The sequence below is a fragment of the Chrysemys picta genome, chromosome 6, assembly GCF_011386835.1.
Source record: "Chrysemys picta bellii isolate R12L10 chromosome 6, ASM1138683v2, whole genome shotgun sequence".
NCBI classification, from domain to species: domain Eukaryota; kingdom Metazoa; phylum Chordata; order Testudines; family Emydidae; genus Chrysemys; species Chrysemys picta.
In genome coordinates, this window is record NC_088796.1 from 20,296,535 (window position 1) to 20,321,457 (window position 24,923).

Sequence of the window (24,923 nt, forward strand, 5' to 3'; positions counted from 1 at the left end):
ACTCAGTGCTTCAGTGGTCAAGGAACTCATTGAGCAGTGTATGTGCTAATTTCAATGCCTAGACAATAGCTTTAGTTCTTAAAAATTATTCTTGTATAAGATCAAAATGGATAAAAAGATATTAAATTTGGCATGAATAACGTGCTCAAATTGAATGGCTTCTTAAACTATGAAGTATGAGCACTAAATGGGGTGAAAAAATCACTATTAACAAATGCAATGTTTTATAGACAGAGAGAGAGATGAATACACTGCAACCTGTAGCTATCAATATGTTTACAGACACTGTTATAATGACAAGTTCAGATGAGCCAGGAAAACTTGTTAGCAGAAACACACAATCACACATTGTAGATAAAAGATAATCATTGAGCCTAGCTCTTTAATGTATAGGCCAAAAGCATTGCCTTTTCTCCATGAGACATGCTGGGGAAGGAGTGAAAGCTGTAAGCCATGCAGTGGATTCCGTTATGCTATTGTCTGAGCACAGGGTAGATGTGGGAGAATTCTTGGTGCATTACACTTTCACTTTATAGTATGCCAATGTGAATCCCCTCTGGCATGTACTGCCAGCCATACAAATAAGCATGGAAGACTGGGACCACCTGGAGTCTGTAATTTAGCTCACATAAGCAGCGGCCAAGCCCAAGGGCCAACTCAAACACTAGGTATAAGTGTAGTTACTGAAGAGAAGAGGGGGGGTGGAAATGCATGTTAAGAGGACATAGGCACTTCCTCCCACAACTTTTTATTCTTTTCATGTCCCCTACAAAATAGCTTATGCATTTTCATTCCAGGGTCCCGTTCCTTAGCTTTTCCTAGGTGAGATTGCTCCTCTGATGCTAGGGTGTGCTGTGTGGGGAAACAAGGCTCTGCACCACCTAGCACACCCACAGACACTTTTTTCCCCATAGGATGCAGTAGCATTACACCTGAACTAATCTTTCTAAACATTTTTGATGCTATAACTAAGGGAGGTTTGCTCATTTTTATTTAAATGTATGACATGGCTAGCCCATCAGCAGCAAACCCCAGCCATGTAAAACAAGTCAGCAAGCAAAACATTGCAGAACAAATCATCCTTAGTTTCTCAGCCCTCCCCAAATACCTTTTGGAAAACAATGGATTTACTAATACCTACTTGGCTGGGGGTACTTCAGCAGTGAAGTGTGCTACCATAAACAGTGCTTAAAAGATTAGTCTTCAGGCACAATATTATAGCACTTGTTTCAGAAGATGGAGATCAGCAGTGGTGGTTCTCTAATGGATTGGTGCTGGACCTTTCTAGAAGCATGTTTTTACCAGCTGGTTTTTGGTGGCTTTGTTTAAAGGAGGCTGCATATTCTGCTTTCACAGCCAGTGAGGGTGTGTTGACATCTCTCTGTGAGGAAAAGGGGGAAGTGAGCAGGAATGGCTATTGAGAGTAATTGACCGAGTGATTAGAAATACTCTGAAACAATCCAAGTTAGTAAAAAATAAAATTTTAAAAAGGAAAATACATTCATCCACGCTTCGGCACAAGTTTAATTTGTATGCTTTAACTGTTGGATATCTAGGTGGGAAGATTAACACTACATTCAATTTTGCTAAAAGATTTTTCATTTGTGGAACAGTAAAACTCAGTATACTAAGAGTCAGGCTGCCTGGAAAAATATTAGACTTGCTGACCAGCCTCTGAGGTCACATCATGCACTACTGGCACCTTAGAATTTTTTTATAGCATTGAGTTAGATGTAGTGGCTATAGAAGTAGCAGGAGAAAAGGGAGTCAGAAAGCTGGGTGTAGAGATTTTGTAGTGAGGTTTGATTAGAAAGCTGAATTTGCACCACAAAACATGTAGGAACACATCTAATTTACCTGCTCTTTTCCAGGATAGGTCTTTCCAGCTTTTTCTTTTTGAAATGCTCCCATCTTTAAGTGTTGCTAAAACACTTTTGTTAGAGCTGTCAAAAGAAGGTATCTGGAGGGAGAGGGAGAGAGGCATTTTTTCTTGTTCATCCTGCGTTTATAGGAAGCAGTTTCTCAGGAAAGGTATTTTCCAGTAAAGAGATCAGATAGCTTCCAGCGTAATCTACAGATTACTATATACAGATTTAACTGGGATCAGACAGATAATTCTTGTCAGTCCCTTATGTGAACAAGAGCTGTAGTTTTCTATAAGTTTAACTTCAAAGAAGCTAAAGAAAAAGTTTTAAAAATATACAAATATATTTTTTAAGCAAGCTTTTGTGGAGAATATGTTTGTAGAATTGTTACTCTTTCTTAAAATAGCACTTTGATTATATTTTATTTTCAAAATAGGATTGGACCAGCAGCAAGCTTTCACAAGCTTAAAATGAGAGATGTTTATAAATCCGCTCTTCATGGGCCTGCATGGGACTTTTTTTAATTGTTAACCTATTAATTTTATTATATTACAGTATGGTTTTAATTTGCCAGCCTCACAGTTTTGAATTATTTGGCTTAATATGCTCTTTTTTTGGAACGCTGTGGGTTTTGTGGGTATTTTTAGTGGAAAGTATGAAAGCCTTTATATTTTGTAAACTTTGATCCTAGTACACTGAGTGGCCCTATTCCAAAACAGAAGGTTTTCAGAAAGTTGGCAGTCCTCTTGCTCCTTTTCCCAACTTTCTCTGTGGGTCCCATAGGACTCCATTCTTGGCTGACTCCTCCAGCTGCATCCTTTCTTCAGATTATTTTATTTGTTCACATGACTTCATTTGCCGTCTTTTTGCTGATGACTCTCACATCTACCTTTTTATCCCTGATCTGTCTCCCTCCCACCAATCCTGCATCTCTCTAACATCACCTGGATTTCTCATCAACCATTTAAATTTAACATGGCTAAAACTGAACTCCCAATCTCTTCTCTGAAAGTCTCCTCACTTCCCACTTTCTCTGTCTTCTTCCTGTCACCCAGGCCATCAACCTAAATGTCACTGACTCCTCCCTCTTTCTTGCCTCACGCATCCAGGACATATCCAAATCTTTCTGCGTCTATCTCCATAACATCTCTGGGATATGGCTTTTTCTATCTGTGTGTACAGCTAAAACTCATCCAGGCCCTCCTCATTTTAGCTCTGGAATATTGCAACCACTTCCTCTCTGGCCTCCCTGACACCCACATTGCAATGGCAGGGAGAGGCATCAATTTAAAATGCCATTTATAATATTGTCTCCATTGGCTATTGTCCTCCCTGCGTCACCCTACTTTTTGAATTCCTCCACTTGATCCCTCTTTTCCACCACATCTTCAGTCTTGTCCTTGCTTTTATAGCCTTTCAGAACCTTCCCCTCCCTATTTACCTGTTCTTGTTTCTTACCAGGTCCCTCACTGTGTCCCACAAAAGATGTCACCATTGACTGCCCATTTTTCCCTCAATCTTCCACAGTGTGCAGGATACAAAATAAACTTAATCTTACTAACTAGGCTGGTTCTGTGCAAGCAAGACAGAATCACAGTGAACAAGTTTTCAGTATGTGGTTTCATATGTTTCTTTCTCTGGGAAAAGTTTATTTGGGGAGAGGGGCAGGAGAGGAGTTTCAGAAGATTAATTTGAATGCATGGACTTTGCAGACTATTCAAAAAGTGCATCCACTGTAACAAAATGCACATACATGATTCAGACCTGCCAAGTGTCATGCATATGATGTGACAGTCATATATTTGGCAGCTTTGTCACACCTACCTACATAACAGGGAAAATGTTAGGGAGAAAGAACAAATGAGAGAATAAGCAAGGAACAGATTTCCCTTTGGCCTAGGGAAAGGAGCACTTAGCCGGAAGCCAGGAGACGATGTGTTTGGTCACCTCTCTTGACTGGTGTTAATGTTTCTGTGCACAACACTTACTACTCTAGGAAATAGGCAGATATCATTCACCCAACCCTGCAACGAGTTAGCCTCTCTGTCTTCCATATTAGTTTGAGCATACTTAATTACAGTTCTATACGTATATATCCTTAAACCATTTTCTTTCTCAAGCCACATCCAAGCTAGAACAATAGGTAGTATTTAGGGCTGTCAAGCAATTAAAAAAATTAATCGTGATTAATTGCACTGTTAAAACAATAAGAGGATACTATTTATTTAAATATTTTGGCTGTTTTCTACATTTTCAAATATATTGATTTCAATTATAGCACACAATACAAAGTGTACAGTGCTCACTTTATATTTATTTTTATTACAAATATTTGCACTGTAAAAATAGAAAAAATAATATTTTTCAATTCACCTAGTACAAGTACTGTAGTGCAATCTCTTTATCATTAAAGTTGAACTTACAAACGTAGGATTATGTGAAAAAAAATCTGTGTTCAAAAATAAATCAATGTAAAACTTTAGAGCATACAAGTCCACTCAGTCCTACTTCTTGTTCAGCCAATCGTTCAAACAAGTCTGTTTACATTTGCAGGAGATAAAGCTGCCCACTTCTTGTTTACAATTTCACCTGACGGCAAGAACAGGCATTCTCATGGCACTGTTGTAGCCGGCATCGCAAGATATTTACGTGCCATATGCACTGAAGATTCATATGTCCCTTCATACTTCAACCACCATTCCAAAGGACATGTGTCCATGCTGATGGGTTCTGCTCAATAACAATCCAAAGCAGTGCATACCGAAGCATGTTCATTTTCATCATCTGAGTCAGATACCACCAGCAGAAGGTTGATTTTCTTTTGGGGGGGGTTGGGTTCTGTTTCCACATCGGAGTGTTGCTCTTTTAAGACTTCTGAAAGCATGCTCCACATCTCCTCCCTCTCAGATTTTGGAAGGTACTTCAGATTCTTAAACCTTGGGTCGAGTGCTGTAGCTATCTTTGGAAATCTCATTGGTACCTTCTTGGGTTTTGTGAAATCTGCAGTGAAAGTGTTCATAAAACAAACAGCATGTGCTGGATCATCATCCAAGACTGCTATAACATGAAATATATGGTAGAATGTGGGTAAAATAGAGCAGGAGACATACAATTCTCCCCCAACAAGCTCAGTCACAAATTTAGTTAACGCACTATTTTATTAACGAGTGCCATCAGCATTGAAGCATGTCCTTTAGCATGGGCTGAAGTACGAAGAAGCATACAATCGTTTAGCATATCTGGCACATAATACCTTGCAATTCCGACTACAAAAGTGCCATGCGAACGTCTGTTCTCACTTTCAGGTGACATTGGAAATAAGAAGCGGGCAGCATTATCTCCTGTAAATGTAAACAAACAAGAAGTAGGACTGAGTGGACTTGTAGGCTCTAAAGTTTTGCATTGTTTTGATTTTGAGTGCAGGTATGTAACAAAAAAAAAATCTGCATTTGTTGAACTTTCACAATAAAAAGATTGCACTACACTACTTGTTTAAGGTGAAATCAATATATTTGAAAATGTAGAAAAGCATCCAAAAAATTTAATAAATTTCAGTTGGTATTCTATTGTTTAACAGTGCGATTAAAACTGCGATTAATTGAAATTAATTTTTTAAGTCGCGATTAATTTTTTGAGTTAATCTCGTGAGTTAACTGCAATTTATCGACAGTCCTAGTAGTATGGTTTCAAATGTTTTAACACATTTTAACAAACTCAGTTTTAAATAGGACTTTGCAATTAGTGTAGACAAGGCAAATCATGTTTAAAAAAGCATTAGCTGGTCATAGTCTAACTTGGTTTCCCTCCTCAAGGGCTAACTATCACTAGCCAATGCACATTTAAACATGACTTGCTCCATTTATTGTAGGTGCAAAGACCTGGGTAAAATCATGTCACTAATACATTTTTTAAAACATTACCTTTCCCCTAATTTAGATGTGGCCTTTGTGAATGCATTTTTGCTTGCAGGTTTTTGGTCTCTGTTAGGAAAAAGGGTGTCATGAATTCAGGTGACTACTTTGCTTTTCTGCAGCCAAGCATCTCCCACAGTGCTGGACATCTGGCCTGATTTCTTTTTTCTCTGCAGCTTCATGGAGGCAGATCAGCATTTTGGCTTTGCCTGTGCTGGCCACACCCCCTCTGCTCCCGCTTGCTGCCAGATTCTCTGCCTCTGTGGCAGCAGACAGTAATGGTTTCTGTTGGTCCCTCCCTTACTTTGCTCTGGTTTTGAGGCAGCCTTCCCAGGTTTGACAGGTGGTGAGTTGTGCCCTGCCTTCACCCAGCCTTCTGACACTAACTCAGTTAGGTACTGGGGCTACAAGTCAGACAAGGCAGATGGGGTCCCCTTCCCACCAAGGCAGCCAAGACTCCAACAGGGGAAAAGTGGACCAGTAACCCTAGTGCAGAACAAGGAGAGGCTCTAAAAGTAAGGCAGAGCCTGACCACTCAACTCAGGTGTTAAGTCTCAGAGGACCCCTGCAGAACAAAGATGCTTATGGGACCACAAATCCACCCCACCCCACAAATCTTAAGGTGGGTACCGAGCACAATGGGGAAAGAAGCAGGGTTTCTAATCAGCCTCCCTTCCCCTCAAGCCCACCAGGAGGGCTCTGACAATGAGTTCTTCCTTCCTGGGGGGAACCCAGTGGAGAGGATTGTGAGACAGACCTCTCGAGAGGGCACCAAGCTGCGAAAGGCCTCCTCAAAGCTGCAACAGAGCTTCTGTGTTTCCAAAGCATGCAAAAAAAGGTTTTTAAAAAAAAAACAAAAAAGGGTAAGGAAAAAGCACCAAAAAATCCAGGAGGTATGTATGAGTCCTCACTCCTCTTCATCCTTCCCCTCCTCCACTGAGAAGGGTGACCTGTCTGTCTCTGAATCCAAACAGAATGCTGGAAAAATGGAGCAAAGGTTGGATTTTTTTCTCTTTGAGAAAATTTCAAGCTATGTGCAACAGCGTTGTTTCCACGATTCATCCAACCTGAGCAGGCTTCTGAGAGTAAGCCTCAGAGTAAATTTCTCTCCTCAAAATCCTCCCCTGAGGCTGCAATACCCCTTCGCTTCTCCTTTGAGGAAGTGATTAGGGATGAATGGAACAAGCCTGAGAAGGGCAAGCATATTAACAAGAGTGACCTCTATCATATTCAGGAACCAAAGGGCTCAATTACTAAAAGTTGATGCTACTGTAGCATCCCTTGACCAGGGATATGGTTATTTCCTCAGAGAAGGAATTCTACCCTAAGAACCCCACAGATAGAAATATGAAGGCCACTCTCAAAAAGGACTTTGAAGCCTCTAGCACCGTCCAAGCGTCCCTGTCAGCTACCTGCTTTGCAAGAGTATCCCTCTGTCGGCTGGAAGATCTCAGAGCCCTTAAGGACAGAGATCACCCTGACTCTGGTTCTATCTTTAAAGAAAGTCTCCCTAGCAATAGTATTTGTAGCTGACATCTCAATGAGATGCAATGATGTTTTCAGTCCAAGCCGTGGCTTCCAGCTCAGTTGCCAGGTGCCATCCATGGCTTCATCCTTGGAAGATGGACTCTCACTCTAATCAGGACATGTACTTGGCCAGGTTTACAGGCTCCCTCCTTTTTAGAGAAGAGTCGGAGAAAATGGTGGCTGACAATGCAGCAAAATTCAAACAGTCTCTCCCTGCCCCATTAAGGGTCCCCAGGAGAGAGTACAGACCAGCTTTCAGACAGACGCTTCTTTTACTACTTGTCCTCACAGAGGTACCAATGAAGGGACAACAGATTCTCCAAGGGAAAACAGTGGAATCGAAGTCCAAGGGGGGAAAATCTAGAGGGACCTCAGCCCCACCAAAATGCAGAGGAATGGTTTTCACTGACCACAGAAAATGGGTAAGGGCAATAATGAGCTTCTTCATTCAGTGACCCACCTTCCAGATCTTTTAGTCCTCACAACCAACCTGAGTCTGGAGGGCTGGGAAGGCTCACCTGGAGACCCAAACCACCTACGTTCTCTGGAGCCAGAAGGAAAAGGCTCACAGCATAAAACTCCTAGGACTGAGAGCGGTCAAGTTAACTCTGTAAAGGTTCCAGCCCACCATAATGGGGAACCACATCCTGGTTCAGTCAGACAGTATGACAGCAGTCATCCATTTAAACAGCCAGGGGGAACAAGAAGCCTGAAGCACTGGAAAGAATGAGGTGATCATAGAACAGTTCCTCCTTTCAGAGTGATCCATATCAAAGGTGATCTGAACCAAGCCAGATTGGCTCAGCAGGTGCAGGATCAACAACTCTGAGTGGTGCCTGAATCAAGAGGTTTTTGATCCGATTGTTCAGATGTTTGGGCTCCCTTCAATTGACCCATTTGCGAATCCTACAACTACAAAAAGGCCGAAATACTTCAGACTCCGGAGCCCTGGGGACAGATGCCTTATCATACACTTGGCCTCAGGACCTACTTTATACATTTCCATCCTTTCTTTTACTGGAGTTGAGATGAGATGAGATGAGGCGGCAGTAATTCTTATAATGCTTTGTTGGCCATAGAGACCTTAATTCTCAGACCTGATAGTGCTGAAACCGGAACCCCCACTCCAGCTTCCGTAGAGATCGGACATCCTCTTGCAAGGTGCCCTTCTACATCCAGGCACAAAACAGCTTCAACTAACAGCCTATCTATTGAGACTGAAATGCTAGAATCGATCTGTCCTCCAGACTCAAGACCTTTGCTTTCATCTAGGAGGGTATTGACACTACAAGCATACTCCTCTGTCTGCTCCAGATTCTATAACTGATGGCTAGAGCATAATGCAAATCCTAGAGATCCTAGAATTCCAGCTATTCCGTTTTTTCTCCAAGAAGGCACAGTCAGAGCCCTTCAGCCCAGTATCGTGCATCAGGTGTCGGCTCTTAGTAGCATGCTATTCGCAGGATCCTCAGGTTCCCCCACAGACATTATATGTGTAGCCAGATTCCTTCAAGCCATCCAACTAGCCCGACCATTGGTCAGGCCACTCCTTACAAAATGGGACCTTCCACTAGTTTTGATGGCCTTGACAAGCCATCCCTTCAAGCCTTTGACTTCAGTGTCGGCTTTTTATTTATCCAGTAAGGCTTGTTTCTTAGTAGTTGCCACATCTGTCAGGCAAATGGAGCTGGCAGCCTTATCTGCACAAGAACCTCCACGAGGACAGTGTGGTGCTCTGGATACCCAGAATCCTTTTTTCCTAAGGTGAATTCCTCCTTCCCCAAGAAGTGATGCTTCTTTTCTGCAAAACAAAGAATTTCTTCCACAATTCTAGCCACACTAGATGGCTCATGAGGCAAGGGTCAGTATTAAATAGAATCATTACCCTAGGACCATTTTTCCTTGCTGTAATGTGCATAGTTATTTCCTTGCCTCTGGAATATCTTGTTAATGAGGTTTTACAGCTTAGAAAGAACTCATCAGGCCAGAATCTTGATTAAGTATAGCCTTTTATGACACTGGTATGCTTCCACTGCTATGGAAAAGGAAAAATTCCCCCTGTGCATTCCCCAGGTGGCATTGGGACATCTGTTTGTGATTCACTGAGCATACTGCTGTGAGAAGCTAGAAAATGGCATTTCAGCAGAGGATATAGAAGTACTTAGAGAAGCTACAATGAAACTAAACCTTTTAGTCTGGATATCAAAGTACAATTCAAAGGTAATTGAAATAGCAATTAACAATGAGCAAAGAAAATCTGTATCCAGAACATTTTTAAGAAAAAGGCTTAAAATCAGAAAAAGGTGTTTACCTATTCTTTCTTGCTACTTTTTTAACTATTGAATAATTATTGATCAGTTAATATTTGTTTATTGCTCTGAAAATGTAAAGCCCTATATATATATATATATATATATATATATATATATAAAATGTGTGTGTGTGTATGTGTGTCAAATATTATTATTTATCGTTATTAATTAGATTTCCTTATGTATTGCCCAACAGTTGTATGAATAATTAGTACTGTTTTTGCTAGGGGAGAATAGGTTTCGGAATGCTTAGATGCATTTTTAAGGCTAGTCTCAAAATCCTTTCCCACACACACACTTCCCACCCCCCCAGGGCTTATCTAGTTTGAGGTTTTGCATTTTGGGTTATTTTTTTATAGATTGTAAAATGCCTTGGGACGTGTTACTGTACGTGAACTGTGCAATGCAAGAACAGATTGTATGGTATTGACCATGAATTCAAGAACGTGTGTGCGCCTTATGACACCACTGTTAGTGGATCTATCTCTATAAACAAGCTGCAGTTGTGATGTGTGGTCACATCAAAGTGGTAGAGAGTTTTCATTGATTTTGAAAAGTAGGAGCAACCAAATGCTTTTAAAAAATGCAAAAATAAAATCTGCATCCAATTTGCTTTCATATTTAAATAGTATATTTAAGGTTTGGAAAGAGTTGCCAGAAGGAGTTGTCCTTTTTTAGATACATCTGTGTAGAACATTTCATGTTTCTAACATGGCTGAGCACTGTACTGCTGTAAATATGTTCACATGCGTACCCCTTTAACCACAGAAGCACTACATTATAGCAAGTGGGCATACGCTTGCCTGCTTCATTTATTCTTGCTCCCATCGTTCAGTAGTGACAAATACTGGAGACAAACCTCAGACAAAAGAGAAATAAAGGTATATGTCACCTGAAAAGGAACAGTGGGATTAAAAAAAAAGGGGGGGGGTCGTCATTATAAGTATGCTACAATTCCAATGCTATGATTTAATACCACCTCCTGCGACAACATGGTGGCATACTGTCCCAGTAGGGGTCATTAGATTCTGGGTAGCACTTCTTCCATTAGATCCTGAACACCCTGTCAGCTTCTGAGAATTTTTGCAGGTATTGCTCCTAATCAAGCATTCTAGCAGCAATTCCAGGCCCGAATCCTGCAAAGAATTAGATATTTACATATGCTTATTCCCACACATAGTCCCCTACTATTGCTGTTTTCATTCAGTCACACATGTCTGTGTTGGACTTAAAGCTTAGAATTTATAAATCAGCACAAATACCTGCAAAAAGGTCTAAAAACCTGGTTTACAATTTTCCACACAAAACACCAGTGAGATTATAAGCGGGAGTATACAAAAGCATGAATTACTCTTTGCAGGATTGAGCTCCTAGGTTGAGATTTTCAAGGCTGCTTAAAGCTAATGGGAAATGGGCTTCCAAATCTCTCTAGTGACTTTGAAAGTTTCAGCCCCCAATGTCTAATTTTGTAACCTCTTGGAAGAGAATGGTCAAGGAAAGAAGAATGGTAAAGGATTAGAATTGAAGTACAAGCTTGGTAAAGGCCTGGGAATCAAGCCAAAGGTTCTTAGAGGGGGAGCAGGGAGCAGTGTGAATCAGAACGCATAATTCCACAAACTGTGACATAGCACGTTTTTTCCAATGCCATGGGTGGAATGCATAGGGCACAAAAAGCCTCTGAGAGGATAATTGAGCCCTAAAACCCCAATACGCTGGTAGGGAAGGGTGATTTGATGGCTTTTTCCTACTTCGTGTGCATTAGTGAAAGCTTTTGTTTAAAGCTTGTACTTCTGTGAGCTGTTGATTTGTGCATGTTCCCTGTGCACTGGTGTTCATGAAGTCAAAGGTTAAATACCCTCCAGTGTTCAAAGTACATAGATGATGCTATTTTAGTTATGTACCCTACATTTTTTCTTTAAAGGGTTTTATGATTAAAGTTGGGGGGAGGATTTCATTTCAACAACAATAAAATAATATTTAGGGTCAATTTCTGCCTGCCTCATTCAAGTGACTAGTTACCTTGACCTCTCAGTGGGATCTTAAGAACAAACTTTAGCCAATCAGACTGTTCCCTGAGTCCAAATGGTGTCATAAGCAAATACACTTCGATTAAAAGAAATAGTTCATTGGAACATTTATTGGGAACCTGATTTACCCCTCAGAATTGATTGCACATTGCAATGACTGCTTCTTAAATAGGAGAGCGTTAGCAAAAATTTGGCTTTTTAAGAACATTTGGGCAGTGCCAACGGGCTATGTGTTCTTTAATGTTTAGGGCCAAATTCTTCTTGTTTTACCTCAGTGAGTAGTCCTGTGTTAAATGGGTATGAAATTATAAACGCCAGTCTTCGATTACAGAGGCTAACCAGAGATTAAAAGAAATAAGGCAGGTGAAATGCAGGACATTTTTACATTTTTATAATTATTTTAAAATCATTTTTATTTTAAAAAGAGGAAAAAGGGATAAGAGTGTGTGTATTTATACACAATGAGACTATAGCATGGTGTTTTTCAGTACAGTAATTTTTCATATTAAATCTAATCAGACTTTATTTTGTAATAGCTTTTTCTCTTAATCAGCACAGCTGCTCCTGTGGGATGCTAAACTCTCCGCAAGTGTGTCCCAATTAAGGAGATTCTACAGTAATTCTGTGATGTCTGTTTTTGACATTGTAAGCCATATAATGTTACTGAAACCTAGAACTGTTTCTTTATATCACTGCTGCTCATTTTAAAAAGTTTATATCTTGAAAACTGGAAAATTTGTACAAAGTTCATAGATAAATTATATAATTCTTCCATGTTGTCTCCATCAGAAGTCAGTTTAATAACAAAAGTTTTCTTCCCATGTTCTCCATTTTTTATTTTAAGTATTTTATTGAATCTTTTAATTACAATCCATTGTTCCGATCAGATTAGATCAAAGGATTATAACTTTTTAATATGAGTGAGTTATGAGTTTCTTTTCCTGTTTTTGTTTGATTTTTTTATCCTTTGGAGGGGAGGAGTTTGTTTATGGTGCTGTTATTGTCAAAACGTATATTCTATGAGGGTAAATGTACCTTTTTGTTTGTTTGTTTTACTGAAAGTGGTTATCCTCTTACATTAGGAAATCATTAATGTGATACTATGTCACCACAATGCTGATGCAGTGCTACCCCAAATTTGTACCAAAATGATAGTAAAATTCAGTAGCCTCCCCAGGAAAAAATGTGCATTGCTTTCTTGAACTTTACCAAAGCTATTTTAAACAAAGAGTAATAGAATAGGTTTGGGAGAATTTTTACTCCCAAACTTCCTGTAAATTATTTAATTAACTACGGTAGGTATATTGCCATTCAGATTAGAATCAAATTAGATCTATTTCCAAAAAAGCTGTTAGTACTCTAGTTTGATAGCATACTGTTGCCTTTTATTTGTTTTCTATGCTCCTTTGTAATGTAATCTCTTAATGAATCTGGTATGACATTATTTGAGTGAATTAATATTATTTAACGCTTCCTAATTTTATTTATTTCTAGCACTTATGCAGCTATTCCCATTAAGAATATGATTTGCATGTTGAAAGTTGGTTAGATAAAGTCTTTCTAATAAATGGTGATTCTGTTCCACATTATGCTTTTGGAAAATGTTCAAAGTTTTTTCCTTGTGTAAAGTGCTCTCTAGAGCTAGGATATCAACCCAATCATCATCCCACCTATTGAACATCAATCTTACGGGATTTGTGGTTCAAGAACCAGCACTTTACAATGAGTTATAGCAGTTAGCACATGTAAATTCAAGAGTTATAATTTGCCCTATCATGTGGATTTTTTGCATTTTCTGAATTAATTGTTTATATATTGTTTCTATGCATATTTACTATATCCCTTTTATTACTTTATTACAATATGTATGTACGTTCATTATATTTTACTTTGCATATTACAAAAGAATATTTTTTTAAAAATTAATCATATAAATGTTTTATTATTTCTTCTGTTTTTCTGGACCATATATGTATGGCATATACTGCACCTTTAAGAAAATAATTTAAAATATAAACTATAGCCTAAACATTTAACCAATCAGCTGTTTGGAATTCTTTTAAAACAATAATTGCAGTGGGAAGATTAAACTTCAGTAGCAAGAATCCATTACATACTAGTGCTCAGATTATATGATGATGGGTACAGTATTAAAAACATCTAGATAAACTATTAACTGCATGCATGAAAAGATTAATATTGTCATCTGGGCATAACCATTCTATATGTATAGGGGAAGTTAATTGCTATATGAATTTTGATGGTGTCGTCTGAAGTATCTTAAACTGAAAAAAAAAAAACGGTATGTTTCTTAAAGCAGAATGTAAATCAAATGTTTGTAAACATCTGGTTTGTTTGAAAAATAAGCGGGATTGATTTTTGCAGATCACCATGCATAACTTAATAAAATGTGATGGTTTTAGAGACAATGAGGCTAGTTCCTTGTCTATCCTATTTAATAGTTTGTAGCATTAAGGATATATAGCAGTACAATTTAGAAACATTTTGTAAAACACCCTGTAACACTTGGTTGGCTGCAGCTGTCATCAATTTTTTTCTGGATTAAGTTTGGTCAAGATAGAAGCTGCCTCATTTTCTGGTTGTCATTTGCCCAGGAAGTAAAAGCAAATTGTAATGAGGGAATCACAGCAGGAGAACCTCCTAACAAATGAGAGGCATATATTGACTGACAGCCAGCATGCCATTTCAGTGATAAATGTATTTTTATACACTGCTGTTCAAGGTCACTTTGTGCTCTCATTGAATGCTGGCTGTCAAATCATACAATTCGCATTTTAATACTAAGTAATTGTTGATGCAGAATGGTTGATACAAAATTATATTACCAGAAGATTAAAAGTTGTTATGTTTTATTAAGTTAAAATATTTAGTACATGTGCTTTGACTTTATCTTCATATTATTGAAAAGCTATTTGAAGGACAGGCAGAAAATGAATTAAAAAATAAAGGGCAAATATGCTTTTTTCTTCTTTGCTAGTATAGTACTCAATTTTTATTGCAAGTGCCAGCATTATTTGAATGAACATACCAGTTCAATTACTAAGAACATTTTTAGATTTTGACTTTTTTTAGTGAAAATATGTTAAAATAGCTGAACGTAAATGTTTGTTGAATAAGGATTTTGAATTATTTCAAAATAATCAACTCCCACTTGTTTATGCTCTCTGTATGTGTGTATATATATCTCCTCAATATATGTTCCATTCTATATGCATCCGAAGAAGTGGGCTGTAGTCCACGAAAGCTTATGCTCTAATAAATATGTTAGTCTCTAAGGTGCCACAAGTACTCCTGTTCTTCTTTTTGCGGATACAGACTAACACGGCTGCTACTCTGAAACCTGAATTATTTTTGAAATTCACATTTAGACATTTTTGAGAAAAAAAATAGTTTTTAGGTGCGGCAACAAAAATTGAAGAAATTGTTTTAACATCTGTCTTTACACATAAAACTGTAACTTTAATATGTACTTTCGATTGTTTCACACTATAAAATGTGTATCTAAACACATAACACACTGTAAGAAAATTTGACACTTTGGTATGTGTTTTGAAAGGCAAGTGAGAGAACCAGAAAGGCAGAAGTTACTAGACACAAGCAAAGAAGAGAGAAACAGAATATCTGTAGAAAGTGAGCTTTCTTAAAACAAAGGCATCAAACTTAATTATATCAGACTATTATTATTATTTATATACTGTAATGGCACATGGATGGAGAGTGTTTTACAGATTAGATATTTTAAAAACCTAAACCCAAAAATCCCTTTTTTGGGAAATACAGTACAGAGAAGATGGGGATCAAGGGTTAGGGGATGATTGTGAGTGACAGAATTATAGGTGGTACAAAGGAAAAAGAGAACCTCTCAAGTTTCTTCTATGGGGACTTAATGTATTGAACATTCAAGTTATTTTGTTGCATTGTCTTGTGGGTTTGTTTTTTTTTTAACAATACAGTCATGATTATGTGCAGAAATGGCAATGGTGACTGACACCTGGAATACTACCCAAAATAAATTAATTTTGAGGAAGGATTTGAAGGCAAAGAGTGAGTTTGTAAATCAGGGCTGAAGGCTCTAGATATAGCAGAAGATAGGGCCCTTAGTTGTAAATTGCTTTTCAATTGCATGGGGAAAAAAAAAGATGAACAGAGCTACTGTAGGTTGGTGGAAGCTGGAACACAGAATTCTTATGTTTTGCATTACTCAAAATCCACCATACCTATGGGGTTGTGTTTTTTGTTTGTGTTTGTTTTTTTAGTATTTTTCATGTAAAAATATTTGTTGGCAATAACTATATCATACTCACCACGACTTAGTAGTGTAGTGTTGTTGCATTTAGAAAGCTGTGCAAAGTTAGTGTGGGGATATGCTATAACACTATACTAGTGATCTATAAAGATCTTCTGGATCACAGGAATCTTTAGACTATGAGCTAATCTTAATCAGACACAGCTACAGCAAGCTACTATTTGAAATCAAAGGTCAATTCCGTAATGGAGTATTGATTACTTCCTAAACCACGTTTTGTAGATCCAGAAATGCCAGTCAATTGTAGGCATAAGTCATAAGTAAATATAAGGGTATAAGTTACCAGTGAATTAAATTATGTATTCTGAAATTATAGAAAATTTGGCAGAAATCTGTAGAAATACAAGGAGTTGGGTAATAAAACAGGTTCAGCATGCTAGAGAACACTACAAGAGTGCTATTACACAGATGTGTGCTGCTTCTACAGATGATCCACTGAGAGAAGAAAAATATTCACTGGGCCTAGCAATTTGCACTATTGCTTGGCCATAGCAACTCTAGTTGGTGACTACAAGATGGTGATCTAGAATAGGAGTTAATGTATCTTGGGTGACTTTCTTTTCTCTTACACCATACCAGTTTAAATGACATTGACAATAATCTTAAAGTATGGGATCTGTTTGTCATACTGATTCAAATAAATATCACCAGTTAACAATAAAGGGAATTATTTGATCCACTTCTGATGATATATGTAAATGGGAATGTGTGGGTGAGGCTTCTGAGGCGATATTGAAATCATTTATTTAGGCTGTAGTATGCTGTTGACACTTACATATACATCTTTGTTTTCGTCATCTAGGAATCTTCTTGGCTCCTGGATTGTTTCAGAATGGCCAGATAGCAGTTTTAGCCAAAACTTTTGTTTCCATTGTCAATTGGGGCTACAAGTTGTGACCTTTCCTATTGTATACAGACATCACCATCATTGCCCATGCTTTCATCACCTCCAAATTGCAATAATGCAATACAGTCTGTATAAGGCTACACCTGATGATAACTCAGAAACTTCAGCTAGTACAAAATGCATCCGTTTGCTTATTTAACAGTGCTTCACACAAAGAGCATAGGTTCTCTGGTTTTCCAATGCATTTTTAGTGCAATTCCAAGGATTGGTTTTGACTTTCAAAGCTCTTTATGGTTTGGTTTCTGTTCTCAGTGCTTTACATTCACATTAAAATTCAGCTGGGACATAATGGAGACTGCTGGTTGAAGTGTCAAATAAGATTATTTGGTATGGTGTGGTATGGAAGTATCTCATGCATGGGCTCTACACCAGAATGGCAAGACTTCCGGAGGGATTTACAAACAAGTGTAGGTGGATTTCCACCACCCTTTCTTTCTTTATGGCTAGATGGGAGAGGAAAGTCCCTAAACTTTTCTTTTGTAATATGGGGTCATGATGTAGCAAAGGTTGATAACCACTGATCTAGAGGATCTTGCTTGTTTGATGCAGCCTTCTGTATTGATTAGGTATGCTCTAGATTTGGGGGAATATTTTTACTGCAAAGTGAACCAAGTTTTTATGCAAGCTGAGGTTTTCATGGAGGTCAGGTGTCCTTTATCATCACCAAAATGTCAAGAGATTGTGTCTCACTCTTCCAGACATGGACTTTGGTATAGTGAGCCATGCCATTGTGACCTAGACTGCACTGTTGTCGTAATGTGTTTTATTTAGTGTACCATTGAAAAACAGCTGTTGCAGAGCACATCAGCATGACCGCTCAAGGGGATTTGCCCCCAAAATCAGCATCACTGGCTGGTTGTTAATGAGAGAGCTTCAAAGGCTTCTAATTTTTAATGTGCAAATAACCAATCTATACCAGGATTGATTTGCTCTATCTCCTTTGGCGGAAGTGGAGACCTGGAACTGCCTAACTTCCCAAGCTACAAGCAGTAGACAATGTGTTCTCGGAGGAAAGGGGACTGTCTAATCTCTTCCTGCTTAATATTTGGTCAAAGCACATAGGTGGCACAGTTCAAGGCTAGGTTTTTAGACTTTTATTATGTATGTGTTGGGATTATAATACTTGTGTGATACATTTGGGAATGTTGCTTTCTTTGATAACGCAATATCTTCGTTTCCTTTCTGTTCATATACCTACAGAGTTTTGGGAGTAGATATCCATAATGTTGGTGGTAGTGGTAATAAATGTATGTTTCTGCAGTGATGCAGTAGTTACATTAATATCCAGTTCTGTATTTAAAATACTTTTTTCAACTGCTGATTAAAATAAAATGCTTTAGAATATTGCTGCAGTGGAATTCAACACTTAGCACGGGTATTTACCTTTGACAGAACAATTTACTTCAGTGTAGAGTTTGCGATATATTAGACCTTGAAATAGGTTGTTCATAGCTTCCATATATGATGTGCTTCAGTACAGCAACACAGGCAGGTGCAGAAGTCAAATAGTCTCCCAGGAGCATCCCCCATTTAGAAAAAAAAACAAATCAATCGGTTGGGCAGAGGGATACTACAAACAGCTGCACTTTGTCCCACCATATTTCTTGTTCAAAATAAACCATATCCCTGAACCAGTGCCACTGTTATATGCACATATATTAGATTTTTCCATAAATTCAGTAACTAATTCCAAGCAGAAAACCTACCCATTTTGGATGTTATCCAAAAAGTAAAAAAACTAAACAAATATTTTATCATGCACTTCCTTATGGAAGCAGCAGAGGCACACATCCTTCCAGGTAGCCTTTAGCACAGCAATAAAATTGTGTCGGCCGGCCAGCCAAGCCTAAAAAGCAAGAACATTGGTTCAAACATTGAGCTGCATAGATTTTGTGATATGCTTATTTACCTGACAAGTAAATAAAAGGGTGAGCATTGCCAAATGCACATTGAATAACCCATGGAAAAGGTAAATCTGTGTTTTAAAGGATTAACGTCAACTAGGAAAGTACATAAATTAAAACATCAGAGTGATGTGGCTCCCTTAAGGACTGTAGTTATCTGGATAAATTGTCAGTGGTAAAGAGTGCAACAAGTATGCTAGTGCTATTGATTTTCACCTTTGTATTACCAAAACATTTTTCATTGACACATATTAATTGCTTGTTAAGTGCTAAAGAGTTTGATGGTCTAAATATTGAATCATATAATTAATTGGCCTTTTAGTTTTCCTTATCATTAAGCAATAGTGATTACATTAAAGGCACAAGGGTTTGCTTAAGTCGACATATCTTGTACATGATGTACAGTAAGAAAATATTACAATAGATTCTTAATACACGACCTCTTGTAAAGTGCAGTATATTTTACTTTCTATTGTCATGTAAGCTACTGTACTTCCCCACCATCAATTATAGGGTGCGTCTTCCTATTGTAATTCAAGTTATAATGTTACAAACTCAGTTCTCAATAGGGAGGTTATAATGTTGCCATATAATGCCAAGTTTTAGCCTGATACAGCACAGAGGCACTCAGTGCAGAAACAATAATTATACTATGCATATTTTTCAGAAAATAGTTTAAACTGTTGTGCATTTCTAATTCTAGTATTTTTATTGCACAATAATAGCAAAAATATATTTTCAAAATTAAGTTGTATAGGCACTTATACCAAATTTTTCAAACAGGTTTTCCTAAACTCAGGAAATAAATCTGTTTTTAACCACCTAATGGCTTGAGCCTGAGTTTATTGATGTCAGTGGTAATCTCCCATTTACTTACATGGTGCAGCGTCAGGCCTTTAGTGGCCTGATTTTCAGAAGCGCTGATCATCTACGGCTCCCACTGAAGTCATTAAGATCTGTAGGTACTCCGGCACAGCACTTTTGAATATTGGTTTGGTTGCAACAGTTTAGGCATCCAAACTTGAAGATATTTCTTGGGGCTGCAACTTGGGAGCCATCATCAATACCATCCTCTCTTGCCCTGTATATTCAGGCTGTATATAAACCTTCCCACTTCCGTAATATTTCTAAAATATATATATATATTTTTGTCTAGATGGGCAAACTTTAATCCAGAATCTCTCACCTTATGTATTGTAACCTCTTCTCCAGGATCCCTGAACCATCACTTCATTCTCCCCATACAAAAGCAACTGCTATGATCATCTTCCTTACAGGTTGCTTTGATCATACAGTAGAACCTCAGAGTTACAGACACCTCAGGAATGGAGGTTGTCCATAACTCTGAGGTGTTCATAACTGTGAACAAAGTGCAGTTTGGGCTCCAGTTCCAAGCCAGATTCCAGCAGCTCCCTCCTCAGTGCCAGCAGCTTCCTTGCAGGCAGCATCTTTCCCTGAATCAGACTGCAAGCCTGTCCCGCTCCCAGCCGGGGGAGGTGGGTGAAAACAGTGGGATGGGGGAGAGAGGCAGGGGTGAAAGCAGCGCAGACCCCAGTGCTGCTCCTGCTTTGCCAGCTGCCCTGGGCTGGCAGTCCCAGCATCTTCACTCCTAGATGTAAGTGGGTGCCGTGTGGATGGGTTGGGGACAGGCAGCCCAGATGTGCCTGCCTTTAAGATGCAATACTGGCACAGCACAGGACAGTGTTTGCTTTTTTTTTTTTTTTTTTTTTTTTGGTCTCCACTGCTGCCTGATTGGTTACTTCCAGTTTCACATGGTGTCCAGTTGACCAGTCAGTCCATAACTCTGTATTAACTACTGTATTAACTTTTTCCTCACTGACTGCCCTTGTTTCATTGAACCAAGTTCAAACTTCTTGTTCTACCTTTCAAGACCCTTCACAATTCTGCCCCTCTTTATTTGACTACTCTTGTCTCTTATTGTGCCAGTTTCATCTCCTACAGTCTACCAACAATGCCAGTTTTGTCTGACCCTTTGTCAGCTTCTCATGCAAACATTTTCATGACTTCTTCCATCCTGTTCTTGAGTGTGGAATGTCCTCCCCTAACTGATCCAGAATGCTATCATTCTATACTACAGATCTCTCCTTAAGAATAATTTAGCAGTGATGCCTATAAGAAATCAGTCAATTAATAACGATTTAAGTATTCATAATTATCAAGAAAAAATTGCAGTTGTGTATAGATATATTTAAAAACTGTATCTGTCTTTGCCAAGTATTTTTGATGTCACTTGCCTCCTCAGATTGAGAGATCTTCAGGTAGGGTGCAACATCGAGCACAAAGGAGCCCCAGTTCTGCTTAGAACTCCAGACACTGCCTTCATGTAAATATTAAGTAATACACAGCTGTGAATTTGGCCCAAGTAAAGCTACACAAAAAGTATTTAGCTTTTAATTCAAGTGAAAGATATTGCTACGGTTTGAAATTTAATATAATACTTATACATAGATTTCAAAGTGCTTTATGAAGATGAATAAGCATCATGACCCCAAATTTACAGATGGGGAATCTGAGGTACACAGAGTTGTGATTTGCTAAAGGTCACACAGCAAGTCAGTGGCAGGAACAGGAGTAGAATCCAAGGCTCCTGACTCTGGGTCTTATGCACATAAAAATTGCCTATAGGTTTTTGCTTTAGATAGAAGATGATGGATGTGATTGTAATGTTGAAGTCTATTGGAGTTTTGCCCAAGTTAGGAATCCAGACTAGGCCTTGGAAAGATCTTTGGTTGTATGGGTTTACATGAAATATATTTCATTACAACAGTTTGTGAATTGTATATCTACTGCTGCGCCGTTTACAGGTTATCGTTTTAAAGCAATGTTTCTCAAACTGGGGTCCGTGGACCCGAGGGCACTCCAGGGGGGTCTGCCGGCCCTGCTCATCAACTCCTCCCCTTCCCTCCCTCAACCCCTCCCTCTCCCTCCTACCCTCCCAGTGCCTCCTGCATACCGCTGAAGAGCTGTTCCCTGGTGTGCAGGAGGCACTGGGAGGGTGGGGGAGGAGCGGGGATGGGGCATGCTCAGTGGAGGGGGTGTGGAGAGGAGGGGTGGGACATTGGGGGAAGGGGTGGAGTGGGGGTGGCGCCTGGGGCTGACAGGGGAGCTTGGGGGTCCGCAAAAAAATTAAATCAAAATGGGGGTCCTTTGGATGCTAAAGTTTGAGAACCGCTGGTTCAAAGTATATGTGAGAAAATGTTACGTGCCACTAGTGGTTGAGTATTACGTCTTTTAAATAATTCCTTTACATTTCATCTGCTACAAAAGGTTTGAACTTTTAATTAACATTTTTTATGGCAGTGGTCCAAAAGATTTTAATTGCGTGCTGCTAATTTAATCAAGTTTGGACATAAATGATTATGTCGATCAGTAGGAAAGGAACAGTGCTGCAAGCCTGTGCATCCCAAGAGCTTTCCCATTTTCAGAAGGGCAAGTGACGCTAAAACATGCCAAGTATGTGCTTGGCTGGGAGATGTGTACTGTGGTTTTTGGCAGTCATAAGTCTTTTTACTTTTTAAACCTACATACCTTTTTAAATATTAGAAATTTGAAATTCTAAAATAAAATCCTATGTATTTTAAGACTTAATTATGCATTTTCCATTATTTGTAGATTTTTCAGTATGAGCACTAAATTCACTAAAAATATAAAAGATGTTAAAAATATCAAATTCTGTTATTGTAAGGTAGTCAAGTAGAACAAAGTTCAGGCCATGCAAGAATTTCCATAATAAAAACAACTTAGTTTGACAGGTTAGTTTGCCCATAAAAGAATTATTACTCCCACTTAACAATAAACTCCCAAGTAAATATTTTAGACATGCAATTTAAAACTGATTTTTTTAACCTAAGTATTCTGCTTTAAAAAGCAATTCAATTAAAGCCATATTTTGTTAAGATACCTGACAAATGGCTTTGATTTGATTTAAAAACTGCAAGTTGGCAAGAGATTTGTTTATAAAATGATTTAATTCGGTTTTATAGGCGGAGAGGTCATTAGCACAATAAAAGAAATTGTTAAAATATTTAAAACAGAAACATTGACTAAAAGACACGCCTGGATCTAGACACTAAAAGATCAAGGCTCATTGTGAGGGAAAGTAGTTAGGGGACAAGACTTGCCTGTAGAGAATGTGGATGATTTGTAACACCTGTCAAGAATGGTCTAGGTATACTTGGTCCTGCCTCAGCATAGGAGGTTGGATCAGATGACCTCTTGAGGATCCTTCCAGCCCTACATTTCTGTGATTCTAGGATTTGATGGCTCTGAAATCAACCTATTTTGTATACTTGTGAGGATGAAGATTTTCCTTTGAAGTGACCTGCAAATACATTTTCATTTGCTGATGTCAGGAGACCTGCTGAGAAGGAGTGATTTCTAAAAATGTACCTGCACCTTTTGGGTATTCAAGCAAGCACGTAGGTGTCAAAGCAAAATGTGTATTGTAATAGCAGGAATACCCATTTTGAGTGCAAATGGAGGTTTTTCTGTGTACAAAGTGGCATGCTGTCAAACTTTGCAGGTGTAGTTTCTGGGGCTTGTTTGAAAATTTAGTCTTGAGCATTTTTCTCATTTGTTATTGTAATGTTATCACATGTTCCTCCAAATAGCACCTTTCTTGTTTCACATAACGGAGAATGGAGTGTGCTTACTGTCTGTAAACTTCAAAAATATTGATTGCTGTCATTGTAATGGTTATAATGAATTTTATGGTGACATTTCAAATTTAAATATATCATGTCATATGTTCTTTCCTTGAGTTACTACTACCCTGGGATGATAAACACCGAGGGTAAAAATGTGTCATGTTAATATTGTGCAAAGACTATCTGGTCCAGTAATTTAATTATTTCATTTTATTTTAAATTAAGTTTTTCCTTCTGCATCCTCTGATTTACATTTGTTTAATTATGGTAGATAAACAGAGTCCTATTTTATCTTATCTTATCTATGAAGCTTTTTGAGCCATATAAATTGTCAAAAGCCATTCATGGATACTGACTTCACAGTAGGTGGAGGAAAGGTCAGTTCTGCTACACAGAGGTCAAAGAAAAAAAAAACTGTGCACCAAGAGATCTCATGCAAATAACCTCCCAACATCTTACTATGGGCCTCTCCACTCCTGAAGTTGTGGTCCTTTGAATTGCAGTGATAACTACCTTCAGCACCCCAAGATAGGAAGAAAAAAAAAAAAAGCACCAGTCATGGTCAAAGGCATGATTTGGTTTGGTTTTTAAAGAGTACCTGGCATTAAGGATCAGAGAGAAAGAGGTTAACTTCTAATCATGAAAGACAAGCGGGGGGCTCCTATTGGGATTACATGAGAATCCTTTAACAACCCTCACCTATTTGAGAAAAATTCTTGATTGCTTCTTCTCTCCCCAATGTCCTGTCCCATTTGCCATTTCTTCAAGTGAGAGAAAACTGCATATGGTGGTTCTTTTTTCTGTGGCTAACAGAAATGAAACCCAATGAGAGAGACTTCCCTCCCGCACACCGCCTTTGAAGGTGTATACCAGCTGGCAAAATGTCAGTCAACCTGTAAATAATCATTGTTAGGACAACAGGAAATGTATTCAGTATGCTATGGGACTCTCCCAAGGTCACAGCCCTGAACCTAATGTCCGCATATAATAATCAAGCAGGATGGAGTCTGTGATTGTAATACTGGAAATGGTGGTCCCTAATTTGCTATCATCTAGTTCCTAATTTCACATTATACAGCAACTGGAACCCCTGGCAATAGGCAGGAGACATCTTCACTGAATAACTATGGGGATCCACATTATTTCTCTGGACTAGCTGCCACAAGAGGCTGCTGTATCCTTGATAGCACATTTATGCAGGGGGGGAGAAAATGTTGGGGAACTATGCAAAAATATCTACAGATTCATTGGAATTTAGCAGTCTCCAAAGATATACAAAACATAGGTGAAAAATTCTCCGAGGTTTCAGACATAAGGCATGAGATTTGGAAGCTGGGTAACAAGGAAGAATCACTGATCATGTGATTATAAAGCTGTAGATGGGATGTCATTCCCTAACTGCCGGTTCCATTTTGACCACAAAACATAACCGGTATAGATATAATCACCTTCCCAGCAGATGAAGGTTGGCAAGTA

General features: G+C 38.5%; 1 protein-coding gene across 7 annotated transcripts in view; it reads left to right on the forward strand.

The window, feature by feature from the left end:
• Positions 1 to 24,923, forward strand: part of WDR7 (WD repeat domain 7) — a 343,609-nt gene that overhangs the window by 308,277 nt on the left and 10,409 nt on the right. The window lies entirely within an intron of this gene.